This window comes from Anopheles merus, chromosome 2L, assembly GCF_017562075.2.
Source record: "Anopheles merus strain MAF chromosome 2L, AmerM5.1, whole genome shotgun sequence".
Lineage (NCBI taxonomy): Eukaryota > Metazoa > Arthropoda > Insecta > Diptera > Culicidae > Anopheles > Anopheles merus.
In genome coordinates, this window is record NC_054083.1 from 1,087,697 (window position 1) to 1,104,069 (window position 16,373).

Below are 16,373 nucleotides of genomic sequence, written 5' to 3' on the forward strand. Positions count from 1 at the left end.
TTGAATTATTTCTTCTAACGCCTGTGGTGCCCCTAAAAAATGTTCCTCTTCTGCAGCTTGTGTATTGTAGACTCTACGAGTATTTGTATTTGAAAATTGTTTTCTGAAAGAGTTATTGGGATATCTTTGGTTTTGGTATCTGTTACTAGGGGAGCTCTATTGGAAAACCATTTATTATTTGTGTTTGGCTGGAATCTATTGTATGTGTTCGGTGGGTATTTATTACGAACGAATTTTCTATTGTCATAGTAGTTTCTGTTGAAGGCTAATATTTATGAACCGTTGTTATTCCTTTCGTTTTCTAATACTTTCTCCGATGCATCTGAAACAGATACGAATTGACCTGCTTTAAGAACAATTTTTGTTTCCTGATTATGAACTTTTTCAATCAGAGCATTAATCCCATGCTTTAATGACATGTCATTTGCAACTTTTTCCGGAATGTGCAGCAGCAAATGAACGTTTTTTTTTGTGCTGAGTAATTCAACCTCGTCACAAAGAGCTTTAGTATCCGTCTGGCGAATAGATTTCAATTGACTTATTATTTTATCTGGGTTAAGTTTTTCTTGGCATCTGGACCGTATATCATTTATTAACGAGTCAAAATCGTCAATATTAGGCGGCAGTCCTAAACGCGCCTTTCCTATTAATCTTGTTTTTAGGAATTTTACCAATATTTGTGGATTTTTTGGACATAACTCCTTTAGTAAATTGGAAGAGTCCACAAAATTTTCCAAACCATCTTTATTGCCATCGTATATTTGCACCAAAGCGGTGGCTGTTTTGATATCGAAAGATTCCATTTTGTTTTGATTCCAACGGTTGAACACGATAGCTAGTTTTGCTAAGGTTTTAAACTTAACTTGAATTTTGTTTGTTTGATGAAATTGTATGCGCGATTGGATATTGGCGTATGTGTCACTCGCTTCCTTCAAAATTCGTTTTAGCTCTGAAACGGGTTCAGTTTCCTGAATTGAATCTAGGTAATACTTGATCTTATCAAAACAAAATTTAGCGGAAACACTGTAATGATCAAGCATACATCTGCGAAACTTTCTATCGCCCAATAATTTTTTTTCAATATTTTTAAGTCTTATAATGTTTTGATTTATTTTTAAAAGCATTGAATGAGAAGTGATCGAGATGTTATTGTTATTTTTTTTGTTTTATTTTTATTTATTTTTTATTATTTTTTTGACACCTAGATAATTGCAATAAATTTTTTTTTAATTTTTTTTATTTTTTTTAAACCAATGGTAACACCCCAATAGCAATGTGCATATTGTAATGAAAAATGTAGTGTTGTACGTTTCATAAAAAGAATTTAATTGAGCAATTACAAAAAAAATTCAAATGGGTAAATTACAACTACATTGAGTGTGTAGCCTACCTTACTTTCTCCTTTTTTTCACTTGATCCTTACTCCGTTTACCGCTGCCCGATCGATCAGTATAGCGTTATCTCGCTTTATCCACTGCAAATCGCTGCTCGCTCTCCCACAGCTCACTGCTTCGCCGTCGCTCCTTCACCGCACGCTGTATCGCCGTTTGATATCGGCTGCTCCGTTCTTCCTTCTTACTTCTCGCAACAACGTTATGTCTCTCTCGTGCAAACGACACTTGGTCACTTGTCGCAAAAGGTCATGCCGGTTCAAACTGTGATCCTTATCGCCGATGGTACGAAATGTGGCTTACTCGTACGTGCGATAATCTTGCCCGATCGAGGTCACTGCACTTAGATTACTTTACGCACGGTACCGTTAACTATCGCTGCGTTTTTTTTTTCACCGAATGTTTGTTTGCATTCATAAAACTTTTCCTGGCCTCTTTTTTATAACCAGGATACACTCTCTCTTTCACTGCACCTTGATTCGTTGACGATACACGACAGGAGTTATTGTGCAAATTTCGTGAGTTTTCAGGAAATCCGTATGTTTTATCACTGCACCTCGTTTGAATAACGATAGTTCGAGTTATCATACAATTGTAGCGTTGCGCTGCACTCTCGTCTTCACTCTCTCACTCTTTCACGCTAAACATCAACGCAGATACCAGTATACTCTTTTGACCGGAAGGAATATTACGCACTCGCGAATTAGCCTTCGTAATTACGCAATTTTTATTTTTTTTCACAGTTTCACACTTGTCACGGTCGCCATGTAGTGATATTAAAACTTCAAACTACCCAAAAAATATATGACTTGAGGTGTTTGTAGTTACTTACAGTTTTATTGGTCGATGTTCACTCGGGCAGCGTTTCCTCTTAGATCGGACTTTTTTTTTAATGATCCGAAACCCCAACTTATCCTTAATTTATATTCACTCGTTCGCGCCAAAATTCCTTAACCCTATTCCTTATTGGCTAATCCTAATTATCACCTATTTTACTATTTCCTATTTCCTATCTTATGCTATTCTATTCTATCCTCCGTGTAACCTTAATTGTAGTTGTATGTGTGTAAATGTATATGTGCATAATTAAAATCTAACTAAGTGTATGTGTGTAAGTGTTTATGTGTATAATTTAAACCTAGCTAGCTATAATAATTCTCTGCGCGTTTTGCCTATCTTGCAGGCGCTACAAAATATTTTCGATAAGATGGATGCTACTGAGTGGCAGCAGTGTTTTAAGATATACGCTGGAATGCTATCAGGCCCAGATGAAGTAGTCGGTTTTAAACTATTGAGTGCATGAACTACGGTGACTTCATCAATCGACGGTAAAATAAAATCAATCACATCGGAAGGCGTATTGTTCGTGGCTTTAGCAAGTAAGTTTTGGTCATCGACTGGAACAGTGAATGCATCAGCGAAGCGGTTGGCAAAAGTGTCGCAAATATCGGACGTATCAGTACTAGTTACTCCATTGTAGCTCAGGGATGAAGGAATACCACTTATGTTGCGTCGTTTGTTCCAGAAGATCCAGAACCGCGTCGGTTTCGTAAAAAGTTGTATTTCAGTGCGGCGTATGTAGGAGCGATAAAGCACACGATTTTGTCGCCGATAATTATTCAGTGCATCAAAAAATATTCTCCAATGCAATGCTGATCTAGTTCTGTGGTAATTATCGTAAGCTTTAGATTTTATTTTATTTAGCCGTCGTAGGGATGCGTTTGACCAATCGGGACCAGGTTTAGGATGGGCAACAGGAACGCAGGAATTAATCGCTGAGCGCATAAACGCGCTAAAGGATTCCGTGGCTTCGTCGATCGTCGTAAAATTGGAACAGTCGAAATCAAGGTCAAACGACGCTATTAGAGAGTTCATACGTTCCACATTCGTTTTTTTTTAATTACGACTGCTGCGGGACTGGTTATTTGGGCTACGGGAGAATTGCGTAGGAAAACGAATCACCATATCCAACAAAAGATGATGACTGTCTTCACTAAGAAGTGGATTGCAACCGCGTGAGACGTATGGGAAGGAATTCCCTAGGGACAGTGTACCATTCGCAGGGTTCTGAAAGGCGGTGATCGAGTTGCACAGAATATTTACTGCTGCTGAGTTTGCAAAAACTAGATCCAATTGGCGTCCAAATTGATTAACAATGCCATTCAATTGAAATAAACCGTTGCTATTCATCCCATCAATGAAGTTTGTATTGGCCACGAAGTTGCATAGTGCGAAAAAGTGAAACACGGAGAGCTATCCTCGGTATCCGATGTATTTGTCAGCTCCCATCTGATGTCGGGTTTATTGAAATCGCCGATAACGTATAATAAATCGCTCTCTTTAATGCGGTTGGCGATGTCACGTACACTATCATACAAAGCATTCAACACAGCAGGATCATTCGCATGACTAGGCGGAATGTAAACAATGTACAATGTAAACAGATACGCCTGGCAGCAATGTTTTGATCCACAATTGTGCAAGTGTGCTATTAGGCGATGCCATTTCACATGTCGGTATTGATGTGTAACAAGCAATTAACACACCCCCACCGCGTCAGAGGGCACTGATGGAGGGATTCCTATCGCACCAGTAGATGTGATAATATTCGTCGGAGAATAGTGATGAAGGTATGGACAGGGTACCCGCTGTGCAAAGCGACGGAATAAATCATGGCGTTCGGAGAATTTTATCATGCCTTCCTTTTCTCTCCAATGGCAAATTTGTCAAGCAGCCAGTCGAGCTACCCGTCCCTGGCTCCGCCTCATACCCCTCGCCTGAGCGCGCTGTCGAAGGTTTGGATGTGTTGGTGCGTCAGACGGCCAATCGCTGTCAACCGTCGTCCGTGCTTTTTCCCACCATAGCGCTATCTCTTTCTCGCGTCTGGACAATGCTCATGAGTGTCTGTGGCACTCAAAAAAGTCGTTAACAAACATTGCGGCGATGAAGTTGCCCGCTGCGCAAATTCGAGCAGTTTCCTGCGCAGGAAATGTACCAAAGCCTGCGCTGGCCAGCGCAGATTTTGACTGGTCTCCCGCGCGGGACTTCAGCGCAGGTTTAGCGCCCCCTGTTTTCGAAATGGACGAACTATTTTTGGCGATGGAGCAAAAAAAACGGTCGAAAATTTCAAAAAATATTGGCGCCCATTTTTTCGTCCGCTTCTTCTCCCTCTCTCACCCTGCCTTGCCTTACTTGCGCTTCTGCCCGTGCCTTCCGCCGCCAGCTGATTGGTTGTTGTGGTGTATGCGTTGATACTTATATGTGCATTGCGGTTGTGTATTGTTATTGGTGGGTGTTAGCATTTATTAATTAGTGTGTGACCTTGAGACGACCTTCTAAGCATCATGTAGCAAGGTGTCTAGTGGAAATAAAATATTTGTTTTTGTATGTGCCGAAATCTGTCTCGAGTTTTCGGGTCGAGCGACACGCACACACACACAGCGCGGGGAAAGTGACCGTTCACTCTATCATGTCGCGATCCCCCACCCCGCCCGACGCTCTGGATGAGGATGCGATACAAGAAAGCTGAACCAGCCGTTCTACCGATACGGTAGCCGTATCCGATCATGTGGGGAGGGGGGTGGTCTGGTGGGGGGGGGAGGGTGCGTGCTTGTGTTCGCGCTTTCGTGGGTGCGTGCTTGCGTTCGGCCAGGTGCCGATTTTCATGAACTTTCCTTTTCGCCGGCATCTAGAACGCAAGCTGATTGTGAAACCAGTATACTGGAAAGTTCACTGGCAGTCCCTGGGGCCTGCCATCGAACTGAACGTGTTAAGCATTAAGCATAACTTTGTTACCATAAGCTTTTGCTTTTGTATGGTGTAGATTACACAGATATGCTGAGCCGTCTGCGCAAGGGTGTGAGTGTGCGTGTGTGTGCAAAACTGTCGCCGAATGTATGCTCTTCCGAAATGTTATGATCCATCGGAAAGGAAGGAGTTCATGAAAGGCTGAAAGACGAGTTGAGGCCCCTGTAAAAGGTAACTGATGACCGGGGGAGGGGGTACTAGCACACTAAATTGCCAGCGGAGGGAGGGAGGGGGGAGGGGGCTTAGGCCATGGGACTTTTACGATCATCGATCACAGGCCCTGGAACACAATAATAAGGATCTTGGCGATGAAAAAGTCTCAAAATGGGTCATAGTGCACTATATACGCATGCTGCAATTAATAGGTTTTCCCGAGTAAAATGCATTCAGAGCCCATTTACAAGACTATCCGTGAGTTTAATCTTAGAACCCATGTGCGGCTTTAGAAGACCGCTTCAATACCTTTCCAAAACTGTCTTAATCGTCTCGCTAGGACACATGGTTACGAAGTTATGGCCATTTGAAGGAATGTCCATCTTTCCTATCCATCCATATAGCCATGCTTGAAATTTTGACGAAAATGCAAGGTCAACCATTATCGTTCTTATATCATTGAGGCTTCTTGAATAACCAAACCAAAGCCCTGGAACACAATAATAAGGATCTTGGCGATGAAAAAGTCTCAAAATGGGCCATATTGCACTAAATACGCATGCTGCAATTAATAGGTTTTCCCGAGAAAAATGCATTCAGAGGCCATTTACAATATTGCCGGCATGAGGGGGGTAGGGGAGTGGAGGGGGGTAGGGGAGTGGAGGGCAAATGGTTCTTCCGCCACGGCAAATGGTTCCGGCCCCAACGACCATCTTTTCGGGGGCCCTTGTCGCTAATACTCTGTCCACTTGTAAATATACTGCATACTACAGACTAGAGATCTTCGGCGACCGCCTAGTCCGTCTACCGTTAGATCCGCCGCTGGTTCATGACGGTGTTTTTGTTGTTGTGGAGGTGCATCCTTCCTCCTGCCTGCTGCGTATGCACCGGGCAGGAGACAGTGTTTTTTTTTTAGGTCACGGACAGGTTTTATTGTTCTTTTTGGTTTTCACATTATATCCCCTGCCCTCGCCCACTCCCTTCCCTCTTGCCCCGCGGGGAAGGAGTGCTTTTACTGCTCCTCGGAGCCTCTCTTTCCCGTGCGCCAGGCACCTAACACATGTTTATTTCCCCCCTTCTTTCCCTTTCATATTCGTTTTGTCCTCCCTGCCGCTCAGGATGCGGAGATCGCCCTTTTGACCATACTTTGATCCTCCCTAGATCCTCCACAGACCACCAACATCATCTAGCGTGATGCCACGTCTGCCTCAGTCGCTGCCGTCTCTTCTGCACCGTTCATGCCTTGTCGAGACGCCTCGACCAATGTTCTATCCTCCTGCGAGATTACTCCACCGACACTGTGGCCGGATATTCGCCGACGCTCTTCAACTACCAGTAGCTGCCTGCGATAGCGCTCCCCAAGAGATCGGACTTCTGCCCGCCTCCCTACCGCTCTGGGTGGAGGTGATGGTGTTGGGTGGCGTCTACCCCGTTGCTCTTCTCTGGTGTTCCTCGCTCTGTACAACGAGGTTCGGACATTCTCTTGATTATGTTGACTATCGCCCACACGTGGGGCGCCTTGTTCGGCCAACTCTCGCCGGGTTTCGTCCCAATCCTGCTGTAGCGCTGATGTTATCCGCTTGGTGACCTCACATACATTACTCCAGTTCTCTGGGCTCTGGAGCATGTGTTCAAGCAGCGTTTCCGGGACGACTCCGTGCAGCAGCTCTGTTCGGGTTGAGTCGAATCGCGGACACTCGAACATAGCATGTTCTGCGCTCTCCGCAACGCCGGGGCATCGCGTACAGTCCGGGGACGACGTGAGCTGCATACCGCACAGGTGCTCCCGGAAAAAACCGTGGCCGGAAAGTACCTGGGATAGGTGAAACGTGGCGTCTCCGTGTTTCCGTGACTGCCAGGATCCCACGTCCGGAATTACGCGGTGTGCCCACCTGACGTATCTGCTGGCTCGTTCGTTGGCGGCGTCTGCGTCCCACGTTGCTTGCCACTCTTCCATGGACCGCTGGCGCTCCTCCCTCCGTATTGCACTGTTTAAACCAGTTCCACGGCGACTGTGCACTCGAGTGTCCTCCTTGATTGCCAGGCAGATCGGCAAGAGACCCGCAAGCAACACTGCAGTCTCGTAACGAACCGTTCGGAACGTTCTGGCCACGCCAGTTGCCGACTTACGTTGCACCCGACGAAGTAATCTGCAGCACTCTTGATGGCCAATCGCTTCGTGCCATACAGGTGCTGCATAGCGCATGGTCGAGTCGGCCACATTTGCCAGCAAGCGAGACTTCGACGTCCTTGGCCCATGGAGGTTTGGCATAAGTCGATTGACGGCGTGCACAATCCGCGTGGCCTTCAGAGTTATCTCCTTAATGTGGGGTACCCATGATAGGTGGTCATGTACACGCACCCCGAAGTATTTTATGGAGCGCGAGAACGGCACGTTCACTCCGCCGACAGTGATAGAAACTTCCTCTGGAGGCTGCTTGAGGCTTGAGATCACCGTCATCTCCGTCTTAGAATGAGCCAGTTCCAAACGGTGCTCGAGAAGCCACTGTTCCACTGCTGCCACTGCTTCCTCCGCTGCTGCTGCTGCTGTTGTCGGAGTTGTGCCTGGGACTAATAGCACCAGGTCATCAGCATAGCCAATGATCTCTGCCCTCGGCGGCAGCCCAATTCCGAAAACCCCGTCATACATCATATTCCACAGTGTAGGGCCCAGTATGGACCCCTGTGGAACTCCTGCGCTGATGTGACGTTCGACAGGGCCTCGCTAGTGTCAAACAGCAGCTTGCGTCCTTCAAAGTAAGCTCCTATGATCTTCATCAGGTATGACGGGACATTCTTACTTTGCAGCGCGTCGGCGATTGCCTGCCAGTTGGCAGTGTTGAATGCATTGCGGATGTCCAGTGACACCACCATCAGGCAGCGTTTATCACGGGTGTTCGTGCGGCGGAACAACCTGGCCGCTGTGCCCGCGTCAACAACACGCTGGATCGCGCTGATGGTAGAACGTCCTCGGCGGAATCCATACTGGGCATCAGACAGCTGCGGTGAGTCTTGTTGCTCGATGTGACGATTCAGGCGATTGAGGATGAGCCGCTCCAGTACCTTTCCAAGTGCGTCAAGCATGCACAGCGGTCGATACGAGCTGCTCTCTCCGGGGGGTTTGCCAGGCTTCGGGAGTAGTACCAGTCGCTGTCTTTTCCACTGCGGCGGGAAGGTGCCGCGCGAGAGACAGTCCTGGTACAGGCGGCAAAACTCCTCCGTGTATTCCTCTATCGCCACTTTCACCGCAGCGTTCGGGATCCCGTCCAAACCTGGGGCCTTCCTCGTTACCATCCCGGCAGCGATAGATAGTAGATCTTGCGGTTCTACATGCGTGGGTGGGTGCGTGGGGAACAGGTCAGAGACAATCCTCTCCAGTTCGGCGCGATCCGTTTCAGGCGGCCCAGGGCTACCCCGCAGTCGGGACATCACCACCCTATAACCGGTTCCGAAATCGTTGGTCTCGGCAATGTCTATCAGCTCCTGGAACTGTTGGCGCTTGCTGGTACGGATGGCCTTCTCGAGCAAACTTTTCTCTGTACGGTGGGCTGCTGCCGCCATGCTCCTCTCCTCCAAATCGTGAGACAGTTGTACTCTCTCTCGCGCGGCAAGGCAATCATCACGTAGGCGCTTGATCTCTGGGGTCCACCAATACATGTCGTTATGTGGGCTCTTGTGCAGCCCAGAGATCCGTTGCATAGTTTCACTGCAGGCGTCGACAAGTGCCTCGATCATGCCAATATGGCTCACCGCTCTCTCCTGGAAGTTGTTGGCGCGTAGTGCTACTCAAAATGACTGTCGGTTGAATTGGGTCGTTTTCCATCGCCTACTATCGCAACGGTCATGCTGTCGGCCTGCTGGATTCTTGCGTGTCGACCTTTGTGATCGGTGCAACAGGTGCTGTTGCGCCCCGGCCGGGTTCTCCTCTGGTTTTTTGACCTCGAACGCTATTAATTCATGATCCGACCTCGAGAAGGGGATCACTGACCAGGTGTCGGGGCGAACAATATCCCGACTCGCAAACGATACATCAATGACACTACTAGCCGCGAAACCTCGTCCGATGAAGGTTGGTTTGCGACCTTGATTGAGGATCGAGAGTCCCAGTATTTCCACAGTTTGCAGTAGCTCGATCCCACGCTGCTTGTTTCTCCCGCTGCCCCACTCTTCGTGCCAGGCATTGAAGTCCCCCGCAACTACGACGCGGGAATGAGACGCGGCTTCCAACTCAATGGCCCCCAATAGTCGCTCAAACTCATGTGCTGATAGGCTTGGAGGGACGTATACACTGATGAATGTGATACCGGCTACCTGAGCAGCGACTAGTCCGCATAGCTCGCTGCCCCACACTCGCTGTATGGGGTACGAGCCTGTGGCTACTACCGCTACTTTCTTGGATACATCATACGCCCATCTCCCGTTGTTCACAGGCGGCCTGTGCATATCAGACAGAAGCAATATGTCAGCACGGTGCTCTCGCGCTGCTTGTAGTGCTAAGGCCTGGCCCTCTCGACAGTGGTCTACGTTGAGTTGTAGAATTTTTAGTGCAGGCATCGCGCTGCAGGACGAGCACAAGAGATATGGCCAATGCGGTGGGGACCGTTGCACGCAGCACACTTGATCTCGGAAGTGCAGCTTTTGGCATAGTGACCGTCTGCGCCGCACCGAATACACGCCTGTTGGCGATCCACGGGAGAATGACAATCGCGCGCCAGATGGCCTCTTTCCAGACAGCGGTAGCATCGCTGTCGATCTACCGAGACGGGCATGGCTTCATTTATGCTGCTGATGCAACCGCACAGTCTCAACTTTCGTCCGGCAAGCTGCTTGGCTGCTTTGGTCGGCAAACGAACTCTTGCCCGCTTCGTTCCATCAAAGAGTTGCCACATGCTTACAGCTGTCACGCCAGCGTTAACCTGCAACTCTTCATTGAGAGCTGCTTTTAATTCCTCCTCCTCGGCAAGTGGGTCAATGTGGATAACCAGTAGTTCCGTCATCTCCGTTACGACACGAGCAACTCCAGACCCTCCGATTATTTCCTGCACTTCCTGTAGCACTAGAGTGGAGTCTGCCGACCGGCTGAGCTCTATACGAAGGAGGGCCGCTCGCGTGCGCTTACCCATCCCAATATGTTCTTCGAGATTCTTGTATGCTGGGTCATCTCGCACTGTGTCGCGTACCTTGCGGTACACACTATCCCATGTAAGGACCTCCTGGGGAACAACTTCTATAAGGTCTGCCTTTGGCCGACGTATCTTCCGCTGATGTTGCTGCTGCCTTTTCATCTGGTTCTTCTGTTGCAGGTCTCTCAACTGCGCCGATATTGCAATTAATGTAGTGCGAGTCTCCTGCTGTTCCACCCGCAGCTTCTCATTGTCGGCTTTTGCGGCCTCTTCCCTGCGACGCGCTTCTTCCTCTCTACGCTGTGCATCTTCTCGCTGCTCGCGGAGCTTCTCCTCCATGAGCCATCTCAACTGAGTTAGCTGTTCCTGAAGAGACTCATTTTTCTTCCTGGTCTCTTCCAGATTCTGCCGCAGTATCGACACCTCGGGTGATGAAGGGAGGTTGGTTCCCGTGGCACTCTTTGTTTGTTTCAATTCCAACGAACTGGACAGCCGATGAGCCGGTAAACCCCCGGAGCGGAGTGCCGACGGCATTATTCTTACCCTTCCAGCTTTGTTTTGGGTTTTTTTCTTTTTTTTCCCAAGTACTATCCGTGTTTGCCTCACCGAGATCGAGGAAGGTCTTTACCACACCTGTTAAGACCGTGTTTAGGCACACCGAGTAAAGGGGATCAGTAAAGGGGGGGTGATGGGGGATGGTGGGAGTATTTTTGGTGAACGTGCCAATTTTCCTCATCCACCAGATTTAACTTCTAGCCCGCGATACGAGGAACGTATTAAGATGACTCTCCGATCTTACACCACCAACGGCCAATTCAAATTTTCTGCTTGGGAATTGTTGATGATTGGTGATTGGGCTGTCGCCGTCCTGAGCTGTCACCGGCTTGAGACCGCCCCAGCCGGGGTCGCCAGCGCCGGTAACGGCTATCCGTACGATGCTGTTCTCTTGCACTTCTCTATACCTAGCTGGCAATCTCCACTTCACGGGCAAGCGCCCTAGGCTTACTAAGCACGTTCCGCACTATTCCGCACAACTTATTGACGCTTTCACACGATTTTCCGCTATTATATAGGAGCTCGTATTTTGACGTTCGTCCTTGTAAACAACTCCCTGTGTGTGAGAACAGGAGACAGCGTGGCAGTATGCAAGTTGCACGCTGGATAGGAGTGGGCCCGCGGCACCGCCATCATCATCATTCTGCACATCTGCATGTCCGTCGTGGGTTCTAACCGCGTATTAATTAATTAGTGTGTGACCTTGAGACGATGCGGGAGAAGCTGGATTGGGATTCAAAGTGTATCAATGGCAGGTGCTGTGAGCGAATTGGATATTGATTATCAGTTGCAAATTGCTCAAACACGTGATCCTGAGATAATCAAAATAAAAGAAGAACTGGAAAATGGTTTGTCAGAAGGGTTTGCACTTCACGATGGTGTAGTATATCGTGAACCGTCTGCAGGAAAACTTTTACTGTTAGTACCGAAACAAATGATCAACAATATTATACGGCATGTGCATGAAAAGATAGGCCATTTAGGGGTAGATAAATGTTGCACAAAAATCAGTAGACATTTTTCCCTGCAATGCGGAACCGGGTGGAAAATTTCATCAAAAACTGTATGAAATGCATTGTGTATTCAGCACCCGCTCGCAAAAATAAGCGCAACCTTCACAGTATTTCAAAGAATCCCGTACCGTTCGATACTTTGCACATAGACCATTTTGGGCCGCTTCCTTCTTTAAAATTGTAAACATCTTGAGTTTATAGTAATCTTGGGTTTGTGAGCATCTTGGGTTTTGACAAATACGATGTCCGAAGAAGTGACAGTGTGCGAGCTGTCAAAGCAAAAAAAAAAAGAAATAAGCCTTGGGGAAAATACCTTCTACAATAAACTCCTTGTGAAAAAACTAAAAAAAATACGTGTATATTACGACTCAGAAGTGAGATTCACCTCAGAACATGCCGACAAAGGAGGAAATGGTGTGTACGTTACAAAGTAATGGCGTTGAAGTGCCACCTACAGCAACAATGTCGCAGATAAAAAAGCTGTTCGAACCATACGCACCGCCATGTGTTCGCAGTGAAAAGCAAGATGGCCGCGATGAGATTCCCGAAGCGTCTCAAGCGGGAGAGATGAAGCTAGCACCTGCCATCATGTGTGATACAGGAAACAATGCCGAAACAGCCAGTGACGTAGGAAGAACGCCGAGTGTAGCAATCATGAGCGACCGTGATGAAATTCATGCTCTTCGCACCAAACTGGAAATTCTTGAGCTTCGCCAAAAAATCGCTGCCCTTGAATTCCAACCTATGAATACACCACCGCAACTTTTTATGGGTTTCGACAAGTTTCTGGAGAAATTTAGCGATGACAATGATGAAAGTGTGGATGAATGGTTCATGGAATTGGAGCGTGTATTCGAGCCGTACAACATGAATGAAACATCTAAATACTACAACACGCGCCAGCTGCTCATTGGAACTGCAGCACGATTGGCCAAATCTGCTGAAATCAATACTCATGCCAAACTGAAGGTGGAGATGCACAAAGCATTTGTGAAGACAACGTCCATGGAGCAAATCTACCAACAGTTGAGAGCGCGACGATTGACACGCAATGAAACTATAACGAAGTATGTGCTTGAGATGCAGCGAATCGCCGGAAAACGCATCGGTGAAGAAGAATTGATAAACATCATAATTAATGGAATCGGCGACCCCGTAAACATGGCGTCTGTGCGCTTCGCAGCTACGTCAATGGATACACTAAAACAACTCCTGAAGAAATACGAGACCCATCGTGCTACTGCTCCTCTGATTCCTGTAACGTCAACTATTGTCAACAAACAGCATGACATTAGTAAGGAGAATTATGCAGCCCCCCGATGCTACAATTGCCGAAAAATGGGACAAACACAGAATCAGTGCCGACTACCAGCCAGACCACCCGGTCCGTGTTTTTGATATCACAAAGAAGACCACATATATCAAAACTGCCCCCAACGCGTACAACAAGCTGCAGCAACCATGCACGTTATCGATTCGGAAGAGGAAGAACCTCACAATAACCAAACCATTGTTAAGATGAATGCGCATCAGGAGGTAAGTGATGCCTATAAATGTAATGATGTATGGAGCACTAATTTAAAATCATTGACTCTTTGTGACACGGGCAGTCCTAAGAGCTTTATCAATGCAGGACTACTGCCGGAAAACTTGTTAGGTGAGCCACAGCCTTCAAATATGCGTGGAATAGGTAGCCAGGAGCTCAAATCATATGGAAAACTTGAATTACGTATCACACTTAATGGAACTACAATAGAACACCCTTTTATCATTCTACCCAAACATTACATGGCATGGCCTCTGATTCTAGACAGGGATGCATTGCGGACGTTTAAAATACACCTTACCCAATTTAAATACGTTTATGACATGAAAAAACTTAAAGATTTGAATAAAAATGTCAGGGTTAGTTATCTAGATCAGAATATAATCGAAAAGCTCCATACACTAAACATACATCGGAAGTCCATCGTGCGCTCGGGGGAAGACAATATTGCCGATTTCTAAACAGCGTGATTTATGTGACATCAACGAAACCTTTGGGAGTCTGTGTATGATAGAGATTACTGATGAATCTAGTGTGATTGATATTGGTACTCACCTCTCGAAAGATCAAATCAAATTAGTAAGCAATTCAGTTATTCAAAATTATCACAAATTTCCTATTGAAGAAGTCACTTCTCCAGCTTATTCAGTAAAAATTAATTTGGAACACGATACACCCATTTCTAAAAAAACCTAGACATTTGTCCTTCGCCGAAAGAGCTAAAGTCAAAGATATAGTGAAAAACCTGTTAGAAAAGAACATCATCCGTCCAAGTAACTCTCCATACGCCTCAGCAATAGTTCTAGTTCGCAAGCGTAACGGACAAATTCGTAAATGCGTTGATTATCGGCCATTAAATAAAATTACAATCCCAGACAATTTCCCATTACCCCTTATCGACAATTGCCTTGAACATCTGGGAAACAAGAAGTATTTTACGCTTCTGGATCTCAAGAGTGGATTTCTTCAATTGGCCATGCAAGAGGAATCTATAAAATACTCAGCGTTCGTTACTCCAGATGGACAATACGAGTACACGCGCATGCCTTTTGGGCTGGAAAATGCACCAGCAGAATTTCAACGCTTTATCAACTCAATACTCCGTGAGTTCATTGATCGTGGAGAGTTGGTGGTGTGCATAGATGATATTCTTATAGCCTCGAATGATTTTGACAATCATATTGAATTGATTGGGAAAGTTTTTTACACCTTACGCAAAAATGATCTAGAACTGCGGTTGGACAAATGCAAATTCGCTCAAAATGAGTTGAATTATCTCGGGTATAAAGCTAATGTATCTGGCATTCTTCCTAGCGACCATCATATCGAATCAATTAAGAATTACCCCGTTCCAAAGACTAAAATACAAGTTCAACAATGTTTAGGATTGTTCTCATTTTTCCGTAGATTTGTACCAGGATTTTCAACCATAGCAAAGCCTCTAACAAACTTATTAAAAGATAAAGTAAATTTTGATTTTGATGCAACCTGCTTAAAATCTTTTGAAACATTACGTAATGAACTAATAAAATCACCTGTTTTATCGATCTATGACCCAAGCCGTGAGACTGAATTGCATTGTGATACAAGCTCTTTAGGCTTTGGATCTGTACTACTACAAAAACAAAATGATGGAAAGTATCACCGAATAGCATATTTCTCTAAAACAACATCAGCAGATGAAGCTAAATTGCATAGCTACGAACTAGAGACGCTCTCAGTAATTTACTCGCTGAAGCGGTTCCATACTTACGTCCACGGGATTCCGATTAAGATTATCACAGATTGTAACTCCTTGGTACAAACTTTAAAAAACCGGAATGTCTCAGCAAAAATAGCTCGTTGGTCCTTGTTTCTTGAAGATTATGACTACACCATGCATCATCGCCCTGGGTCTTCAATGCCACATGTAGATGCGCTTAGTCGATTAGAACAGGTTGCAGGAATTGATGACTTAGATATAGATTTTCAACTATGTATAGCGCAAGCACGTGATGTTGAAATTAAATCTTTAAAAACTTAAATATAATCTAAAGGAGTGAGCGGCTTCACAATCCGAGATGGAGTAGTATTCAAATAATCACCAACAAGCTAATTAAAGATGTATGTTCCATCAGAAATGATTAATAACTTAATACGACACATTCATGAAAAAATAGGACACCTTGCCGTAAACAAGTATTGCATGCAGATTTCCAAATATTATTATTTCCCTCAAATGAAAACAAGGATCACTAATTACATAAAAAATTGCTTGAAATGTGTAATGTATTCTGCACCAGCAAGAGTTAACAATAGAAATTTATTCAGTATACCTAAAACACCTATTCCGTTTGATACTTTGCACATTGACTTTTTAGGCCCCTTACCATCTGTTCATTCAAAAAAGAAGCACTTACTGGTAGTAATAGATAGTTTTACTAAATTTACAAAGCTGTATCCTACGATATCTACGAACACACGTGAAGTTTGTAATGCTCTCAAGCAATATTTTATGTACTACAGTCGCCCTAGGCGCATCATTAGCGACCGAGCAACGTGTTTCACATCTGATTCTTTTTCAAATTTCTTAACGTCGCGTAGTATTACTCACATTTTAAATGCAACAGGATCACCTCAGGCGAACGGACAGGTTGAAAGGGTGAATCGTGTCCTACGACCAGTACTGAGCAAACTTTCAAACCCGGTAGACCATGCGGATTGGAGCGCTCAAATTCCTAACGTAGAGTATGCTCTTAACAATACTACTCACACATCTACACATTTTGCTCCGTCAGTTCTTTTA